This window comes from Prionailurus bengalensis, chromosome B3 (genome assembly GCF_016509475.1).
Source record: "Prionailurus bengalensis isolate Pbe53 chromosome B3, Fcat_Pben_1.1_paternal_pri, whole genome shotgun sequence".
Lineage (NCBI taxonomy): Eukaryota > Metazoa > Chordata > Mammalia > Carnivora > Felidae > Prionailurus > Prionailurus bengalensis.
The window spans coordinates 110,854,029-110,875,105 of NC_057355.1; the positions used below are offsets into that span (position 1 = coordinate 110,854,029).

At 42.4% G+C, this 21,077-nt stretch overlaps 1 protein-coding gene across 10 annotated transcripts in view; it reads left to right on the plus strand.

Moving 5' to 3' along the window:
• The first annotated feature begins 12,335 nt into the window (after positions 1 to 12,335).
• Positions 12,336 to 21,077, plus strand: part of SYNE2 (spectrin repeat containing nuclear envelope protein 2) — a 345,486-nt gene continuing 336,744 nt past the window's right edge. For 8 of the 10 annotated variants that reach the window (XM_043556321.1, XM_043556324.1, XM_043556329.1 and 5 more), the window contains exon 1: positions 12,336 to 12,485. The gene's annotated coding sequence lies outside the window, so the exon portion shown is untranslated. Of the gene's footprint in view, positions 12,552 to 12,673; positions 12,764 to 21,077 lie in introns of those variants that run through there. The other 2 variants (XM_043556322.1, XM_043556323.1) reach the window with 2 other exon arrangements.

Here is a 21,077-nt window from a genome sequence, read left to right on the forward strand (position 1 = left end):
CTAGCAGTGTCTAAGAGTTCCCGTAGATCTATGTCTTCATTAGCACTTGATACTTTCTGATTTCTTCATTTATCCAGTAGCTAGTGTGTAAAATGTTACCTCACTAGGGTCTTATTCTAACTTTTCTGATTAGTAATAAGGTGGAACATTTTTTCCCCACTTATTGACCCTTGAGATTTTCTCTTCTTTAAAATTGCAGTTCGAGTATTTCTATTTGTCTACTATTTCCAATCTATTTTGTACAAGTTCTACGTGTTGTTAACCTTGAAAATGAAACTTCCCAGTTATTTTATTAGCAAAAGATGAGTTTTTTCAGCAATAGCAAGGAATTGCAATTTGGGAAAGCTAGCTTTGGCAAAGTCTATAGGCAAGTCCAACAAACAAAGGAGAGCTACACTCCTTTATAGAGGAAAGGGGGATGTTGGAAAGGCTGTTATAAACAAAAAAGTCCATTGGCATAAATTGGGAGTTGGAAGTATAGTAGCTTTTCATTGGCTGAGTTATGACAGTCTGACAGTTTCTCATTGGCTGGGCTGTTGCCAGGGGAGGAGGTATCCTTTCTTCCTCTTCTAAGATAATAAAGTAGCATCCACCTGCAAGGTGCCTCTCTTCCTGTTGGGTCTGCAATTAACAAGTAGTAGGGCATGAGAGCTCCCCCTAGTGAACCTGCTGACTCCATTTTAGTGAAGTTTCCCTTAATTTTCACAATATATTCTGGATTCTAGATCTTTGTTTATTATGTGTGCCAAAAATATCTCCTTCCTGTGATTTGTCTTTTCAGCTCTCCCTCCACCTTTTTTTGAGAGAGAGAGAGAGAGAGAGAGAGAGAGCACACTTGAGCAGGGGAGAGGGCAGAGGGAGAGAGAGAGAATCTTAAACAGGCTCCATGCTCAGCATGGAGCCCGATACAGGGCTCCATCCCACCACCCTGGAATCATGATCTGAGCCAAGATCAAGAGTCAGATGCTCAAACAACTGGGCCACCCAGGTGCCCCTACCTCTAAATCTTTAATCCAGTATCTTAGTGTAGGTAAGGCTAAGCTTGTTATGGAAAAAGAACCCAAAATAGAGGGCTTAAAAAAATATAGACATTTTTCTCTTTCAAGTAACAGCACCAAAGTAAGCAGTTTAACCTGGATACTGGTTTTGCTTTCTGGGATCCTTCAGAGACCCCAATTTTGACGATGTCTCTGCCAAGTGTAGTTTGCTCATTGCCATTACATGAATAAGATATATCCTGCCGCCTATTTAGGCCTTCTTTAATTAATAGCTGTAGGAAGAAGACCAGACTCCTAGGGCTAGGGAACAAAATGGAAGAGCTGGCATGTATAGAATCTAGAGACTTGGAGGAAGGGCTCCCACAGGCTGTGCTTTGTTGCCTGCAACCACTGGCCCACCTGTAATTTCTGGTGGGCACCATTGGCCTGGTGCTCAGGTGCCCCACAGCTAGCGCTCAGATGTTTGGAGGAGCATTCTGAGATTGGTGGTGGAACTCCTGGGAGGAAGGTGCCAAGCGATTGACACAGTGAGTGCCAACAGCAGCAGAGGCTAGAGGTATAGCTGTCTTCATGCTGCTGGAGGGATCTGACTGGAACTAGAAGCAGGAAGCAAGTGTCTTCTCCCCTTCTGCCTTCCTATCTTGGTCTCCCATTGTCAAAACCCAAGAGAAATCATCTGGCAGGGGAACAAATAGTGCTGCAGTGGAAAATCTTGTGCATATTTTGTTTTGTTTTTTTGCAACTATGTCCTCAGGGCAAATTCTTAGTGGGATTATATGTAGCTTTGCTAGATATTGCCAATTTTTTTCTCTATATGGGATTGAACAATTTTGCATTCAGCAACAACATATGAGAGTGTTTTTCCACAGAGCCACATGAACAGAGTGCATTGTCAGACCTTTGAATTTTTTGCCAGACTAATAGGTATTAGATGAGATTTCAGTGTAGTTTTAATTTGGATTTCTTTTATGAAGTTGAGATAGATATGTTTGACATCTGTTTATATATCTATTTATATATTCATGTTTTATTTATTTTTGAGAGAGAGAGTGTGAGCAGGGGAGGGGGAGAGAGAGAGGGGGACACAGAACTTCAAGCAGGCTCCAGGCTCTGAGCCGTCAGCAAAGAGCCCAATGTGGGACTTGAACCCACGAACCATGAGATCATGACCTGAGCTGAAGTTGGATGTTCAACTGACTGAGCCACCCAGGCACCCCTGTTTATTTATCTTCTATATCTATTTATATATCTTTTTCTGTGAATTGCCTGTTCATGTCTTTTTCCCATTTTTTCTATTGGATTTTGATGATTCTACTCATTTTTAAACATACATTATGGTAATTGGCCCTTTGTCAATTAAATAGCAATACCTCTTCCCAATTTGTCAGTCTTTTGACTTTGCTTATCAACTTACTTAGCTCCAGAGGAAAAAAAAATCATGTGAGTACCATTATGGGATTGCCTTACATTTATATGTTAATTCTGAAGAAAATTGACATCTTTTTAATTTTATTTCCTTTATCCAAGAGCATGAGATCCTTTGTTTTTCATTTGTTCAAGGCAAGTATTGTGTCTTTGAAGAGTATTTGAAGATTTTTTCATACAAATTTGCATGTTTCTTGTTAAATTTACCTTTAAGTATTTTATTTTTTGTTGCTTTTGTAAACATGATTTAGTTTTACATTAAATCTTTTATTGTTTGATATATATGAAGGGTGTTGTTTTTGTATGTTAATTTAATTTACTTTTATTATTTTTAATGCTTTTTTTTGAGAGAGAGAGAGAGAGATTGAGACAGAGTGCAAGCAGGGGAGGGGCAGAGAGAGGAGACACAGAATCTGAAATAGACTCCAGGCTCTGAGCTGTCAGCACGGAGCCCGATGGAGGGAGGCTTAAACTCACTATGAGATCATGACCTGAGCCAAAGTCAGAGGCTTAACTGACTGAGCCACCCAGGCATCCCTGTATGTTAATTTTAAACCTAGCAATGTTACTAAATTCTTTAGTGTCTGTGTTAGCTTTAGTATTTATTTTGGAGTTTTCTAAGTGTATTTTCATAACATCAGCCTTTATGCCTTTAAATTGAATTGTTTTGTCTTATTACATTGGCTAATCTCCATTAAAATAGTAAGTTATTGGGGTGCCTGGGTGGCTCAGTTAGGTAGGTAGGTTAAGCATCTGACTCTTGATCTCAGCTCAGGTCTTGATCTCAGAGTCATGAATTCAAGCCTTGTGTTAGGCTCTGCACTGGATATGAAGCCTAGTTAAAAAAAAAAAAAAGTACCGTGGAGATAGTGAGCATTCTTGCTTTGTTCCTGACCTTGGTAGGAATGCCACTAATGTTTCCCTGTAAGTAAGATGCTGAGGTATATTTTATTACGTTATGAAATATCTATCAATTTCTATTTTATTGAATTTTTAAAAACAGAAATAGAGGAGTACCTGGGCAGAGAGAGAGGGAGACAAAGAATCCGAAGCAGGGTCCAGGCTCTGAGCTGCCGGCACAGAGCCCGACATGAGGCTTGAACTCATGAACTATGAGATCATGACCTGAGCTGAAGTGGGATGCTTACCTGACTGAGCCACCCAGGCGCCCCTGCTGTTTTGTTTTTTAAAGTTTTATTAGACTTTTTCTTTTTTAGCAGTTTTAGGTTTACACAAAAATTAAGAGGAAGGTACAGAGAGTTTCCATATACCTCCTGCCCTCTACACACAAAGCCTCTCCCTCTATCAACATCCTCCATCAGGGTAGTGCATTTGTTATAACTGATGAACCTATATTGAGAAATCATTTCCACTCAAAGTCTATAGTTTACATTAGGGTTTGCTCTTGGTGTTGTATATTCTACGGGTTTGGACAATTGTGTAATGACATGTATCCACCTTTATATTATCATGCAGAATAGTTTTGCTGCCCTAAAAGTCATTTGTGGCCCACTTATTCATCCTTCTTTCCCCCGACTCCCTGGAAACCACTGACCATTTTATTGTCCCCACAGTTCTGCCTTTTTTAGAGTGTCATATTTTTGGAGTCATACAGTGTGTAGTGTTTTCAGATTAGCTTCTTTCACTTAGTAGCATGCATTTAAGTTTCTTCTGTGCTTTTTCATGGCTTGATAGCTCATTTCTTTTTAGCACTGAATGATATTCCGTTGCCTGGATGAACCACAATTTATTTATCATCTACTGAAGGATATATTAGTTGCTTCCAAGTTTTGGCCATTATGAATAAAACTGCTACAAACATCCATACAGGTTTATGTATGGATAGAAGTTTTCAGCTCATTTGAGTAAATACTAAGCAGTAGGATTGCATAATTTTTGAAAATGTTTATTTATTTATTTTGAGAGAGAAAAAAGAATGAGGGCGGGAGACAAAAGGAAGGAGGTGTGGAGAGAGAGGGAGGGAGAGAACCCCAAGCACGCTCTGCACTGTCAGTGTGGAGCCTGATGTGGGGCTCACCAGGTGCCCTGCATAATTTTTTTAGATATGCTTTTGGGTTCTGATTCTAATATTTGATTTAGAATTTTTTATATCCATATCTGTCAATGAGAGTTGTGCAATATTTGTCATATTTTGAAATGATGTTATACTGGCTTCAAAAATAAAACCAATTTGGAAGGCCTTCTTCTTTTGAAATGCTCTGAAACAATGTATGTATCATCTAGGTATCAGATCTTTGAGGATTTAGAAGAATTTCTTTGTGAAATCATTTGGCCTGGTAGTTTTTTTGTGTGGATTGTTCTTGGATATCTTTATTTCTTCTAATAAAATTGGTTTTTCAAGACTTTCTATATTTAGTGGGAATAATTTGGGCATTTTGTAGTCTAGGTTTTCAAATGTATTTTCATAATACTATGAAAATAATTACATAATGCCATGTCACTTTCTATTTCAATGGCCAGCTCTCTTATCATTTCTTATTTTGAATGTTTATGCTTTTTCCCTTTTTTTTCTGGATTAGGTTTCTTAGTGGTCTGTCATTGAAATCTTTTTTTTCTTCAAAAGTCAGCAGATTTATTTTATTTATTAGTTTTATTGGTTTTATGTATTCAACTTCATTGATTTCTGTTTTTATCTTTATTTTATTCCTTCTGCTTTTCTTTAGTTTAGCTCTTTTTCCCCCAAATTTTAATTTAAATTCTAGTTAGTTAATATACAGTGCACTATTGGTTTCAGGAGAATTCAGTGATTCACTAATTACATACAATACGTTGTGCTCATCATAACAGGTGCCCTCCTTAATACCAATCACCCATCTAACCTACCACCCCCACTTCCTCCCTCCATTAACCCTTAGTTTGTTCTCTATTTTTAAGAGTCTCTCATGGTTTGTTTCCCTCTCTCTTACCTCCCCCCCCATATGTTTATCTGTTTTGTTTCTCAAATTCCACATGTGAGTGAAATCATGTGGTATTTGTCTTTCTCTGACTGACTCATTTCATTTAGCATGATACACTCTAGCTCCATCCACATCATTGCAAATGGCAAGATTTCATTCTTTTGAAGGCTGAGTAATAATCCATATATATGTGATATATATACCACATTTCCTTTATTCATTCATCAGTCGATGGATATTTGGGCCCTCTCCATAGCTTGGCTATTGTCGATAATGCTGCTATAAACATCAGGGTGCATGTACCCTTGCAAACCTGTATTTTTGTATCCTTTGGGTAGATACCTAGTAGTGCAATTGCTGGATCATAGGGTAGTTCTATTTTTAACTTTCTGAGGAAGCTCCATACTGTTTTCCAGAGTGGCTGCACCAGTTTGCATTCCCACCAACAATGTAAGAGGGTTCCCCTTATCTCCGAATCCTTGCTAACACCTGATGTTTCCTGTGTTGTTAATTTTAGCCATTCTGACAGGTGTGAGGTAATAGCTCATTGTGGTTTTAATTTGTATTTCCCTGATGATGAGTGATGTTGAGCATCTTGTCATGTGTCTTAGCCAAATAGATGTCTTCTTTGGAGAAGCATCCATTCATGGCTTTTGCCCATTTCGTCACTGGATTATTTGTTTTTTGGGTGTTGAGTTTGCTAAATTCTTTATAGATTTTGGTTACTAACCCTTTATCAGATATATCATTTGAAAATATCGTCTCCCATTACACAGACTGCCTTTTAGTTTTGTTGATTGTTTCCTTTGCTGTGCAGAAGCTTTTTATTTTGATGAAGTCCCAATAGTTTATTTTTGCCTTTGTTTCCCTTGCCTCTGGCGACATGTGTAGTAAGAAGTTGCTGCGGCCGAGGTCAAAAAGGCTACTGCCTATGTTCTCCTCCAGGACTTTGATGGTTTTCTGTCTCACATTTAGGTCTTTCATCCATTTTCAGTTTATTTTTGTATATGGTGTAAGAAAGTGGTCCAATTTTATTTTTTTGTATGTTGCTGTCCAGTTTTCCCAACACCATTTGTTGAAGAGACTGTCTTTTTTTTTTTTTTTTAATTTTTTTTTTCAACGTTTATTTATTTTGGGGACAGAGAGAGACAGAGCATGAACGGGGGAGGGGCAGAGAGAGAGGGAGACACGGAATCGGAAACAGGCTCCAGGCGCTGAGCCTTCAGCCCAGAGGCTGACGCGGGGCTCGAACTCACGGACCGCGAGATCGTGACCTGGCTGAAGTCGGACGCTTAACCAACTGCGCCACCCAGGCGCCCCGAGACTGTCTTTTTTCTATTGGATATTCTTTCCTGCTTTGTTGAAGATGAGTTGACTATGGTTTAGCTTTTTGAATTAGAAATAGAATTCATTTATAGTCATTCTTTTATTTTTGTTGTATAAATACTTGAAGGCTACATGTTTTCCCCTAATCACTGATTTTTTATAGATTATATTTTTATGTAGATATATATTATTTCCATTATTTGTTAGTTTTTAGAAATTATGACTTCACTTTGTATACTAGTTTTCATCTCATCCAATACTCATTTAATAGCACACTTTAAACTTTCTAGGTGAAAAGGATTGTTTGTTTTCTGATTTTGTTATTAACTTTTAGTTTTATTATAGTGTTTATTACTATTATTATTTAATTAAAATACTATTTGCATTATTCATAGTTTATTCTATCATTGAGGAGTAACACAGTACAAAGTCAGTTTTCATGACTGAGTCCCTATGTGTTCAGGAAGAAAGGATACTCTATTTTTGAGTTATACATGTGAATATATCCATGAGATCTACTTTATTATGTTGTTTAGATTTTTTGTACCTCTAAAATGATCCTTTAGACCTGCATTGGCTTTAGAGAGATGTTGATGTCTCTTATTTTTATTGTTATTTTTTTAAGTTTGTTTATTTATTTTGAGAGAGAGAATGCACATGAGTGGCAGAGCTTTAGAGAGAGAGAGAGAGAGAGAGAGAGAGAGAGAGAGAGAGAATCCTAAGAAGGCTCTGTGCAGGGCTCGATCTCAGGAACTGAGAGATCATGACCTGAGCCAAAACTAAGAGTTGGACACTTCTCTGACTGAGCCACCCAGGTGCCCCTTTATTGTTTTGTATTCTAAGTTGAATAGTATGCTTAATTCAATGATTTGCGTTTGAGAGTAAAACAAACAACAAGATAATACAACAGGATTCTTCTAAATGATACATTTATTTCTGCTAAAAACTTCTCTGAATTCTCATCCAGGGACTGCCAGTACTAGTTTTATGCCATTAGGCAAATATTTTCTCTAAAGCCTGTCTGTCTTCTGTGTAAAATAAGGTGTGCTATGGGATATTTCTTTAATTCAATACTATAATTTACCAGTGCAATAAAAGTGCCTTTGAAATAATACCCACTGTTGCTGACTAAAAGTATTGCAATAACAGCTATTATTTGTTGAGTGCTTACTGCCTGCCAGGCTCCATGCTTAGCATTTTACATATATATTTGACCTGAATCATGACATACTCGTTTTAGTTTTTCTTCCAACTCTGGAATGTTGGCCTCTCTGATTCAACTGGCAGAAACTTGATTGATTGGCTCAGTATTTTAGGAGACCATCTACTGCATAAATTGGCAGAGCATGACAGGTTGCTGGACCCAACTTTCTACTCGAATCAGGACAATGGCCAGAGAGATCATTTTGGTCAAGGGAGCAATTAGCCAACGTTTATTCCTGTTAGTTTTCCAGGTTTGGCAGGAAACAAGAGCAGAATGAGATAAGAGCTCAGACCTTTACAGGGTGTGATTGGACTCTTGGACAAAGAGGAACAGAGCCATTTTCCTGGCCAGCTATTTTCATCCCTGGCTTAAACAACTGCTCCCAATATGGTAAAAAATATCGTGGTGAAAGATTGTCCCTTGAGATCAGCAGACCTAGCATCCTAACAGGGAGTGTTTAGCTCTAAGCCAATCTCCTTTTGTATTTATACTAACTTTGTTGTTGTTGTTTAAAGTTTATTTATTTATTTTGAGAGAGAACCCCAAACAGGCTCCTCACCATCAGCACAGAGCCCAATGTGGGTCCCTATCTCAGGAACTAGGAGATCCTGACCTGAGCCCAATTCAAGTCAGACGCTTAATCCACTGAGCCACCCAGGCATCCCAGTAGTAACTTTGTTGATAAAATAGAAGCAAGTAGCTGGGCGCCTGGGTGGCTCAGTGGGTTGGTAGCAAGGTGCCTGGGTGGCTCAGTGGGTTGAGCCTCTGACTTCCACTCAGGTCATAATCTTGCGGCTCACGAGTTTGAGCCCGACATCGGGCTCACTGCTGTCAGTGCAAAGCCTGCTTCTGATCCTCTGTCCCCTTCTCTCTGCCCCTTTCCCACTTGTGCTTTCTCAAAAATAAACATTAAAAAAAAAAATAGAAGTAAGTAATAAGATGGTCTCATCCTGCCTCAGATTAAGTAACATAATAGCCGCCCCTTCAGCTAAAGATACTTTGTGTTGTTCTTTAAACTCACTTATCCATCTGGCCAATCATTTAACATTATTATTTTCTATTATCATCAGGGTTGATAAATATATGATACTAGTGTCAATTCCTCCTCCTTCTGTGCCCCTGGCAGAGACTTAGTTACTATTCAATTTGTATCCTTTCTTGCTAAATTTAGATGAAGCACTACAATCCTTCTAAATACAGCACCCAAATTCAAGACTAGGATTTGCTCCTGGTATAAAATCCGTTGCCATTCTTATTTAGGCTCTGTGGATGCCAAGACGAGGATCTGGGCAAGTCTAGTGTGGGATACAGGAATGTAAACAACGATTCTAGTTCTGAGCAATCCATGCTTCGACAGAGAGAAGTTGCGGCTTAATTTAAGAGTGGTCATGGGGGGGCGGGAAGGAGGGGAAAAGAGGTGATGGGCATGGAGGAGGGCACCTGTTGGGATGAGCACTGGGTGTTGTATGGAAAGCAATTTGACAATAAATTTCATGTTAAAAAAAAAAATTTTAAAGAGTGGTCAATTGTTTTTTTAGAAGAATTTATTTATTTAGAGAGGGCGCAAGTGAGTGAGGGGCAGAGAGAGAGAGAGAGAGAGAGAGAGAGAGAGAGAGAAGCGGGGCTTCTGTTCACTCTGTGAGGGGCTCGTGCACACCCGATGCGGGGCTCAAGCTCACGAACTGTGAGATCCTGACCTGAGCTGAAGTCAGATGCTAAAGCAACTGAAACACCCAGGCACCCAAAGAGTGGTCAATTGAATTCCTTTAATGGCATGAGTATGTCCATCCTGCTTGAATGCCTCAGACCATGTTATTTGTCCCACTCAGTGCCATGTGCGATTCCGTATTGAATGTCTGCTTCGGTAGTACTCACCATATGCCACAGCATGCTTGTGTACCAAGCCACGGATGTGCTTTCAGTTGGATCAATTTGCAAAATTTGTGTGTTTTTAGCACAACTGGAGCTGACAAAGTCCCTCAGGTGGGCTGTGGGGCCCAATGGGATCTTTTGCTATAAATACAGAGGCTGGTTGTAAATAATAGCTGAGAGGCATAACATGACATCATACTGTGTTGTTGTACTCTCTCTGTTTTTTGGTGCATGGGAGAATGTGGGCGGGGCTGGGTTCATGGCAACCTTACCCTGACAGTCAGAGATTGGAAGCACATGAGCCATCCGTTCCCATGCTCAGTGTTGTGTTTCAAAAGAACCGGGTGTGCCTCTGTTTGGCTTAGCATTACATTTTATTTTCATTTCAAAGTGTGGAGGATCTGTTTCAGTACTCCTGCCATCAGTCGAATTTGCTGGTTTGGAAAGTAGGTACTACTTTTATATCCAAACTGACATGTCTAGGAGACACCATAGATCATTACAAGACTCTAATTGGGGACATCTGAAAACATTTTGAGACACTTTATTCTGGACTCTCTTGAGCGCACTAGACACAATACGGAACAATAGTCCTTTCATTTCGCGGACTAGTGGCATAGATGCCTACAAGGGAACAATAATTAAGAAATGATTCATAATATTTTCTCCAGAGACTGTTGCCATGATGATTTCGCAGCATTTACTCTAAAGGAAGCAACCGATGTAAAATGGAAATGAATAGCATGAATAGAACAGAAAAGGAAAATAACAGACAATGCTTTGTTAGAGCAGCTCCATACACCCGAGAGCCCAAACTTTCCCCAAATTGGCTCTTGGATTTGTATGTATTGTATCAGGCAAAACGGTTCTATGAAAAGACACCCTAGGACCAGAAGGATCTTCTTACTTTATAGACCTTTGTTGAGATCCAAGCCATTAGTACTAAATAATGTAAACCTAGGTAGTCTAAGAAGAGAAGCGATACTATCAGAATGATCATCTTGGAATTCAAGGAATGACACATAGACTGATACTGTGCTGTTTTGTTGAGTTGAGCCATTGACCATCAGTAAAATGTGCTTTTCTTTTTTTTTTTTTTTAATTTTTTTTTTCAACGTTTTATTTATTTTTGGGACAGAGAGAGACAGAGCATGAACGAGGGAGGGGCAGAGAGAGAGGGAGACACAGAATCGGAAACAGGCTCCAGGCTCTGAGCCATCAGCCCAGAGTCCGACGCGGGACTCGAACTCCCGGACCGCGAGATCTGACCTGGCTGAAGTTGGACGCTTAACCGACTGCGCCACCCAGGCGCCCCTAAAATGTGCTTTTCAAATAACTGAATCATGCTGGTACTCATAGAGGTACAAGTTTTTGAAATAATTGTTCCTAGTTGTGGGTAAAATTTACAATGATTATTTTTTCATTAACGTGTTAACTGCATGCATTATGAAAACTCTAATGTCTGCTCCTTACCATTTGGTTTGGATCACAAGCACCATATTTAACTAGGTAATCCAGGCAAGATTTTGTAGCCGTACAACATAGGTGAGCTTGGATTTATAAGAAGGTGATTTGATTGCAATACAAACACACTAGAGAAATATTTTAAAGTCCCTTCTTTACATAATAATAGTGAGTTGATACAATACCATTCATTTAGGATTTTGACTGCCTTAGCAATGCTGCAGCAGCAATACAGGGGGTAAGTGGGAGTCAACTGACATCATCCCGAGTCCAAAGGCATTGAGTAATTTGCTGGGATATCAAACTGGCATCTGCAGGATGGATTCCCAAGGATTTAGCTTCCAGTGAATTTCAGATCTGGAAGATGTATATAGTATCTTAAGATTGAGGTGGTTCTTGGGGGTGCCTGGGTGGCTCAGCTGGGTAAGCACCTCATTTTTTATTTCTGCTCAGGTCATGATCTCATGGTTCTGGAATTAGAGCCCCATAAGGGCTCCATGCTGTCAGCTCAGAGCCTGCTTGGGATTCTCTGTCTCCTTCTCTCTCTGCCCTTCCCCCACTTGCACTGTCTCTCTCTCCCTCTCCCTCTCTCTCTCAATAAATAAACTTAAAAAAAAAAAAAAAAAAGACTGAGGCCGTTCTTGTGCAGGCCTTCTGTATTTTAACAAGGGCCTTCCCTACCTTCCAGGTGATCCTGAAGTCTAGACCACGCTATTAGAAATACTGACCCAGATGGTAAAGGTCATCTAATCTCAAATCCTTATTTTACAAAGGGTCCAGAAAGGTTAGATGACTCGATCAAGGTTTGGAAGCTAATTTGCACATCTGCTCTCTTACTCCCTTACTCTCTTACTCAAAGAACCAGGAGTCCAGGAAGGTTAGAGAAGTTCCTAGATGAAATCCGGCAGAAACGCTTTTTTGGGAGTTTGTGACATTCTTTCTACCCCCGGTCGTTAACCTGCTTTCTGAGTTAGCATCTCCCCGCCTCCCTCTCTGACGTCCCAAAACCTGGGAAGAAAGTTGCCAGGCCAAGGCGGCCGCGGGGCCTGCGAGGTGGGAGGCGGGCGGCCCCGCCTCCGGTGCTCTCGGGCTAGCTCCACACTGGCCGCCGAGCGGCGAGCGCGGGACTCAGCGGCAGGCGGCGGGCGGGGAAGGCGCGGGGCGTGGTTTTCAGCTTTCCGAGCGCCAAGGAGCGGAGCGCGCTCTGCTGAGCCCCGAGCCTTCTGGACCGAAAAAGCGGACGGGAGGACGAGTAAAAGGCGCGATCGAGGGAGCAAGGCAAGCAGGGCGCCGACCCGGGCCCGCCCCAGCCCGCGCCCTCGCCCCTCGCCAGGCCAGCGGCGGGTGAGCGCGGCCGCGGGCCCCCAGCACCCCGGTGCGCCCCGGAGAGAGCGGGCTGTGGCGGGGAGGGAGAGCGGGAGGGAGGGAGAGCGGGAGGGAGGGGAAGGGGCGGGGGCGAGGGAGAGAAAGGTCCCCGAGCAGAGTGCGGGGGACAGCAGGCATGAGAACCGACCCGATGTCGGGGTCCGAGCCAGGCCACCGGAAACTTTGCCCAGGTGGGGAGAGCGGGGTGCGTGGAGGGCGCCGCAAACTTGTCAGCGGGCGGGGCGCTCCGGGGATTGGAGCGAGCGCCAGCGGGTGGCGTTTGTCTCTCCGGCTTCTTTGTGTCACCTCCGGGCCCCAGCCCGCCGGTCCGCCCGGCTCAGAAAGGGGCTGCGCTGGGGGCTCGGCCCTGATCCCCCCTGCCGCCCCCTCCCGGTCCAGGCCCCAGCGCTCGGGATCCGTTGATTGTTTTCTTTCCTCGCGTCAAGCCTGGGCGGGAAAGATTTTGAACCCCGCGTGAGATAGAACGTGGAGAGCAGCGGCTCACAGATTGCCAAATCGTGGGCGGCGCGAGGCTCGCCCCGAGTCCCCGAGAACCCGCGGGCCGGGGCGCACCCGGGCTGGAGAGGGCGCGGGGACCCGCCGGCCCCTGCGCTCCAGGAACCGCGGCGGGCGCGGCAGCCAAGCGCCCCCGCGCCAGGGGCCGCTCGGACTGCTCGGATTATAATTCCATTTTGATTGTTTGGGGTCTTTGTTGTCTGAAATTGCCTTGAGGGTCTGACGGTAGCACCTTTTCCTCCTTAGGTTATTTTCCTAATGTTAAAAAAAAAAAAAAAGCAGGGGGCGGGGAGAGTTGTGTGGAATCGGTGCTGCTCGAAACTACGTGAGCCACCTTATTAGATGGAGCTTGAGAAGTCCCGTGTAACATTTGCCTTTGTGGACGCTTGTTATTTCCGAAAGTTATTATTTTCCCCTCCCCTGATGGAAGGGAGCGTCTGAGCTGGATGCTAGCAGGCACGATTGTGTACAAGCACCAGCAAGTCAGAGCCAAACCGAGAGGCTTCTTTGTAGCCGCTCTATACTTCTGCATCTCTTTCTTTTTAGAAGTTCGTTTGATTTCAAGCAACTTTCATCTGCTGTTTTGAAAGTTTCCATAGCTCCGAAGTCCTCCTTGCAGATATTATATGGTTGTGCTAGGATGAGTTCGGCCGCGTTTAGGGTTGGGGGTTACAATTAAACATCTGAACCATACCTGGCCCTTTGCCGCTCTGGGTCCCTGCCATTGGAGACCTTGTAAATATCGTCAGGAGAGGGTGTTCACCTTTTATGAGATGGAATATTTGGCGTGTTTTTGTACCTGAATGCGTGACTCCTTCTTTAGTTTTATTTCTGGAAAACTGTTGAGACTTCCAGAGGCTTTTCCCGAGATAATTACTAAACGGTCTTAGCCCCGCCATTATGGCCCCCTGCCCCAAAGCACCACGAGGGAGAAGGGAGCAGGTGTAATCCTCATTAAGTTGTGGGGTTTTTTTTTTTTTTTTTGGTGATAAAGACTCTGGAGATGTCAAAATAAATAAAAAGTGGAAATTCTTAGTTCTTTGTTCACCTGTTTCAGTTCACTGAGCCTTATTTGAATTCAGTAAAAATAAAAATCAAACCAGTTTGGGTCAGCTTAACCTTGTACATTAAGATTACTTAAAAAAAAAAGATCATGTGAGTAAGTTCACCCAATTAGAAATTTTACAGACATTTCAGTGCATTGGTGCTGATTGTGTTTGCGGGATACTGCAGTATGTTTAGAGAACTGAGTCACAATGGGATTATTCTAGGTAGTGCCCTCAGTAGTTTAACAGTTTATTTATTTTTAATGTTTATTTTTGAGAAAGAGACAGAGTATGAGTGGGGGAGGGGCAGAGAGAGAGGGGGACCCAGAATCCGAAGCAGGCTTCAGGCTCTGATCTGTTAGCACAGAGCCTGACCTGGGCCTTGAACCCACAGACCATGAGATCATGACCTGAACCCAAGTCAGATGCTTAACCCACTGAGCCACCCAGGTGCCCCTATGGTAGCTTAACAATTTAAAGTAAAGCTCAAAAATAGAATCAGCCATGCCTTGATAAGTAAGGAACAGGGTGAAAAGCAATGGATTAATTTGTCATTACTCATCATATGTTTTTAATATAGATTTTTAATAACTTCACGAAATTATTCATTTACTCAAATAAGCTTCTACCATATGTCGGCCACTGTGCTGAAATCTGGAGTTCCAAACAAAAATAGTTACCATTTATGGAGTGCTTATTCTGTACCAGTAAATGCTTTGCATAGATTACCTCATTCATCTAATACATATTTATTGAGTGCCTGCAATGTATTGTGGTAGGTGCCGGAGTTAACAACAGCACGGGGACTGCTGTGGTTCCCGCCAGCAGCTGGGAAGATCTGGGGAAGATCCACAGAACGTGAAAAACATTAGCAAACTAATTGCAGATTTTAAAATGTCCATCAGATCACACACTTCCCCGTTGAAAGCCCTTCAGTGGTTTCCCATCCCTGAGTGGAAGGCAGACCTGACTGTGGGCCCAGAGCTTACCCACGTCTGGTCCTCCTCCTTCCCCAGTGCTACACCTTTTTGCTGTACTTCTTCTTGCTCATACTTCTGCAGCCAAACCAGTTTCCTTGCTGTTTGAGGTTACCTTTGGACTTGCTGTTGCCTCTGCCTGGAATGCCCCCGGCCCAGCCCTCATTTCTGTCTGGCTCCCTCCCTGACCGCCTTCACTTCTTTCCTCATTGTTGTGTTTTCAGAAGGGCACCTGGGTGGCTCAGTGGGTTGAGCGTCCAACTCTTGATTTCAGCTCAGGACATGATCTTACAGTTCATGACACGTGGGTTCACATCAGGGCTCTGCGCTGACAGCACGGGCCTGCTTGAGATTCTCTCTCTCTCTCTCTCTCTCTCTCTCTCTCTGCCCCTCCCATGCATGCGCTCTCTCTCTCAAAATCAAGAAACTTAAAAAAAAAAATTGTGTTCTCAGTGAGCCTTGGCAAAACCCCAGATTTAAAATCACAGCCCCTCTTGCAACCCCCGTTCCCTTTCCCCTGTTCACAATTTATTTTTCTCCATGGCACTTATTTATTTATTTTTTAAGTTTTGAGGGAGAGAGACAGAATGTGAGCAGGGGAGGGGCAGAGATGGAGAGAGACGCCCAGAATCCGAAGCAGGCTCCAGGCCCCGAGCTGACCGCGCAGAGCTCTCCGTGGCCCTTATGACGGTGGAAATAACATACTCTCTGTTTTTTACTCTCTTGTGAATGGTCCGTCTTCCTGCACTGGATTGCACTCCATCCATGCTGTCGTGGCCACTGTTGTAGCCTCAGACCCTGGAACGGTGCCTGGCGTGCGGTAGGGCCTTGGGAACTATTTGTTGAGTGAACGTTGAATAGAAGGAAGGAGACCATGGGATGCTGAGACCGAGACCAGGGGCTCCTGTGTTACTAGTGAGACGGCTTCTCTGTGGAGCTGACAGTTAAGCTGTGTCTTTGATGAGAAGGAGCCGGCCATGTTGTTGGGGCGGGAGATGGTGGGGAGGATAGAGACTTGGAAGAAGATCAGCAGTGGAAATAGCATTGAGTCAGGAGTGAGCTGGGTGGCGTGTGGATTTGTTGGAACTGGGAGAAGCTGGTTGGGCCTGAACACTGTCAGCTGGTGGGAAAGGACTAAGTGAAGACACGGCGGTAATCAGGGGAAGGATGGAGCAGGGCCTTCCTTGTAGGCCAAGGTGTGGATAAATTCCCATTAATCCTCATATAGCCTATGAGCCCCGGTTTATAGGTTCTAAAACTGGGCATCAGGTAACTTTCTGAGGTTACCTGGTAGGTGAATGGCAGAGCCTAGGATAGGAAACCAGGCTCTCTGACCTCAAAACACTTACATTTGACCATAATGCCAACATCAAAAGACAGAGTCCCTGTCTCGATGGACGAGCCATGGCAATATATACGTGACAGTGCTGGAAAAGATGCGTTCTTCGGGACTGTGGTGGGAGGAAGGCACCTGGTTCTTCCCGGGCGTGGAACAGGCCAAACTGGAAACCCTAAAGCATTTTTCCTTTTTTTTCTTATTATGAACCATTTCCCATTGGCTACATCTTAATTAAGAAATCATGTTAATGTTAAATGCGACAGCCTGTTGTTCAGGGTTTCACTGTGCATTCACTTTTTATCCTTGCTTTCACATCGACCGATGACCTGTGTCATACGCCCCCCTTTCCTACTTTTACCAAGTAAAGGAGTGGGTCTGGAATAGTGTAGAATCCCTTAGGTTTAAAGCCTGTAATTCTTCACTGAATTGCAGGTTATGCTCTTTTTTGATGGTTATCTTACACTGTCTGCACTTTGTGGTTTAGTGTGATAATTCTTTTTTTTTTTTTTAGTTTAAGTTTATTTATTTTCAGAGAGACAGAGACAGTGTGAGTGGGGGAGGAGTAGAGATAGGGGGAGAGAGAGAGAATCCCAAGCAGGTTCCGCACTGTGAGCACAGAGCCTGACGCGGGGCTCGAACTCACGAAACCGTGAGATCATGACCTGAGCCGAAACTGACAGCCGGATGCTTAGCTGACTGAGCCACTCAGGCACCCCTAGTGTGATAATTCTTACACTGGCTCTAGTGAGTATAATTGACACATGGTAAGCCACACGTTTAGAGTGTGAAATTCGCCATGTTTTTAACTTCTGTGTAGACTTGTGAAACCATCTCTCCTTTCAGCCCCTCCCTACACCTGCATTCTCCTACCCCAGACAGCCAAAGATAGCTTTCTGACTCTATGGATTAGTTGGTATTTTTAGAATTTTACGTAAATGGGATCAAAAAAGAGAGCAGGGTCTCTTTTTTGTCTGGCTTCTTTCACTTAGCATAATTATTTTGAGATTCCTCCACATTGCGTGTATCAGTGAGTCATTCCTTTTTGTTGCTGAATGGTATTCCACTGTATGGATATGCCCCAGCTCGTTCATCCATATACCCATTGATTGGCATTTGGCTTTTTTTTTTTTTTCCATTTTTTGACTATTAAAAATAAAGCTACTGTGAACATTATACAGTCTTGTGTAGGCATCTGCTTTTATTTCCCCAAGGTAAGTGTTTAGGAGTGGAATGTCTGGATCACATGGTAGATCTATGTTTTGGAGTGGTTATACCATTGTACATTCCCAAAGTTGTGTGCAAGACTTCTACATCCTTGCCAACATTTGGTATGGTCAGGCTTTTCATAGACTTCTACTAGAGATGTAGTGGTATTCTCAGTGTGGTTTAAATTTGCATTTCCCTGATGACTAATGATATGCTTATTTCCCACCCATATGTCTTCATTATTGAGGTTTCTGTGTATATTTTTTGCCCATTTTTTTTATTGGGTTGGTTGTTTCCTTATTGGGTTTTGAGAATTCTTTATATATACTTATTTTTTTTCTTCAATATATGAAATTTATTGTCAAATTGGTTTCCATACAACACCCAGTGCTCATCCCTAAAGGTGCCCTCCTCAATACCCATCACCCACCCTCCCCTCCCTCCCCCCATCAACCCTCAGTTTGTTCTCACTTTTTTTTTTTTTTTTTTTACAACGTTTATTCATTTTTGGGACAGAGAGATACAGAGCATGAACGGGCGAGGGGCAGAGAGAGAGGGAGACACAGAATCGGAAACAGGCTCCAGGCTCTGAGCCATCAGCCCAGAGCCTGACGCGGGGCTCGAACTCACGGACCGCGAGATCGTGACCTGGCTGAAGTCGGACGCTTAACCGACTGCGCCACCCAGGCGCCCCTGTTCTCACTTTTTAAGAGTCTCTTATGCTTTGGCTCTCTCCCACTCTAACCTCCTTTTTTTTTTTTTCCCTCCCCCCACCCACCATGGGTTTCTGTTAAGTTTCTCAGGATCCACATAAGAGTGAAAACATACGGTATCTGTCTTTCTCTGTATGGCTTATTTCACTTAGCATCGCACTCTCCAGTTCCATCCACGTTGCTGCAAAGGGCCATATTTCATTCTTTCTCATTGCCACGTAGTACTCCATTGTGTATATAAACCACAATTTCTTTATCCATTCATCAGTTGATGGACATTTAGGCTCTTTCCATAATTTGGCTATTGTTGAGAGTGCTGCTATAAACATTGGGGTACAAGTGCCCCTATGCATCAGTACTCCTGTATCCCTTGGGTAAATTCCTAGCATATACTTATTTATTTTTAAGAAAGAGAGAGAGAGCGTGCACACAAGCAGGGCGGGGGAGGGGCAGAGAGAAAGAGGAAGACACAGGATCCGAAGTAGGCTCCAGGCTCTGAGCTGTTAGCACAGAGCCCAATGCAGGGCTTGAACTCACGAACCAAACCATGAGATTACGACCTGACTGGAAGTCAGAAACTTAACCAACCGAGCTGCTCAGGAGCCCCACTTTTTTTTTTTTTTAATTTTTTACAAATTATTTTTGAGAGAGAGAGAGGGTGACAAAGGATCTGACACAGGCTCCATGCTGACAGCAGAGAACCTGATGTAGGGCTTGAACTCATGAACCTGGAGATCAGATCTGGGCTGAAGCCAGATGCTTAACCAACTGAGCCACCCAGGTGTCCCCCCACGGATTCTTTATATTTTCTAGAAACAAGTTCTTTATCAGATACATTATTTGCAAGAGTTACTTTCAGTCTATTCCTCGTCTTATGTTCTCTTAACAGTATCTTTGAAGATCAGAAGTTTTAAATTGTAATGAAGTCCAATTTATCAATTTATTCTTTTATGAACTGTACTTTTGATATGGTACCTTGAGAAATTTTTGCCTAACTCAAGGTGACAAAGATTTTTTTCTAAGAGTTCTAAAACTCTTAGGAAAGCTCTATCAAAGAATGTAAACCTATAAACTTTTCATTTTACATTTAGGTCAGTTTACTTTGAGTTAATATTTGTTTACAGAGGGAAATGTGGGCTGAAGTTTACCCTACTGCTGCTGGGAACCCTTGGCGATTTCTAGAGACAGGTAATGTATGGCGGCGATGTCTTGTGTGTGTTAGGGGTTGGGGGGTGGGCGGCATTTGCTGTTGGCATCTAGTGGGTCAAGACCAGGGATGCTGTTCAGGAACCTACGGTGAACAGGAGAGATCCTCTAAACAAAAAACCATTGTGACAAAACGTCAGTAGCGCCAAGGTTTAGAAGTCTGTCACTTTAATTGACCTTTTCGATGAGCCAGCTATTGGTTTTATTGATATTCTCTTTTGTTTTTCTGTTCTCTATTTAATTGACTTTTCATTCTGATCCTTGTTATTTCCTTTCTTCTGCTTCCTTTGGGTGTAATTTGCTCTTCTTATTCTAGTTTCTTTAGGTCACTGATTTTGTGACTGTTTTTCTTTTGCTGTATAGATGTTTAGTGCTGTAAATTTCCTCCCGGGTACTGTTTTAGTGACATCTCACAAATTTCGATAGGGTGTGATTCTATTTTTATTCAGTTCAAAATACTTTAAAACTTTGTTGTTGTTGTTGTTGTTGTTGTTGTTGTTGTTGTTGTTATGTTCTCGGACCCTGAGTTACCCAGCAGTATATTGCTTGGTTTCCAAATATTTGTGGATTTTCCAGAGATCTTTCTGCTGCTGATTTCTAATTCAATTCCATTGTTGTCAAAGAGCCGTACTTTGTGTGGCTCAAATCCTTTTACGTTTATGGAGAATTATTTTATAGCCCAGAATATAATTTCTTTAAGTAAATGTCTCATGTGCACTTGAACAGAGTGTGTATTTTAATTGCACCATGTCAGAGGAATATCAACAGGACTTATCCCTGTTCAGGTTAACCTTGATCACCTGGCTGAGGTACTATTTGTCAGGGTTCTCCCCTGTAAAGTTACTTTTTTTCTCCCCCTTCTGTACGTACTTTTTGGTAAGGGAGTCACTATGTGCAGCTCATGCTTAAAGAGTGGAGAGTTATGCTTCACTGCCTTGAAGAGTGTTGCTTTTTTATTCAGTGTGATGAACTCTGTCTGTTAATTGGGTTGTTTAGACCATTTATATTTTAAGTGATTATGAATATGGTTAGGTTTAGATCTAGAGCCTTCCTATATGTTTTCTGCTTTTTTCATCTGTTCTTTGTTCCTTTTTTCTCCTTTTTGGTCTTTGTTTGGATTTATTGATTTTATATATATATATATTTTTTTTTAATTTTTTTTTACTATTTTTGTATATAGTAAAAGATAGAAAATTTTTGTATATAGTAAAGATATCCTTTTTTGGCTTATTAGCTATCATTCTCTATTTTGTTACTTTAGTGGCTGCTTTAGGGTTTATAGTATACACCTTTTTTTTTTTAACGTTTATTTATTTTTGAGACAGAGCATGAGAGAGAGAGACAGAGCATGAACTGGGGAGGGGCAGAGAGAGAGGGAGACACAGAATCGGAAGCAGGCTCCAGGCCCTGAGCCATCAGCCCAGAGCCTGATGCGGGGCTCAAACTCATGGAGTGTGAGATCATGACCTGAGCTGAAGTCGGATGCTTAACCGACTGAGCCA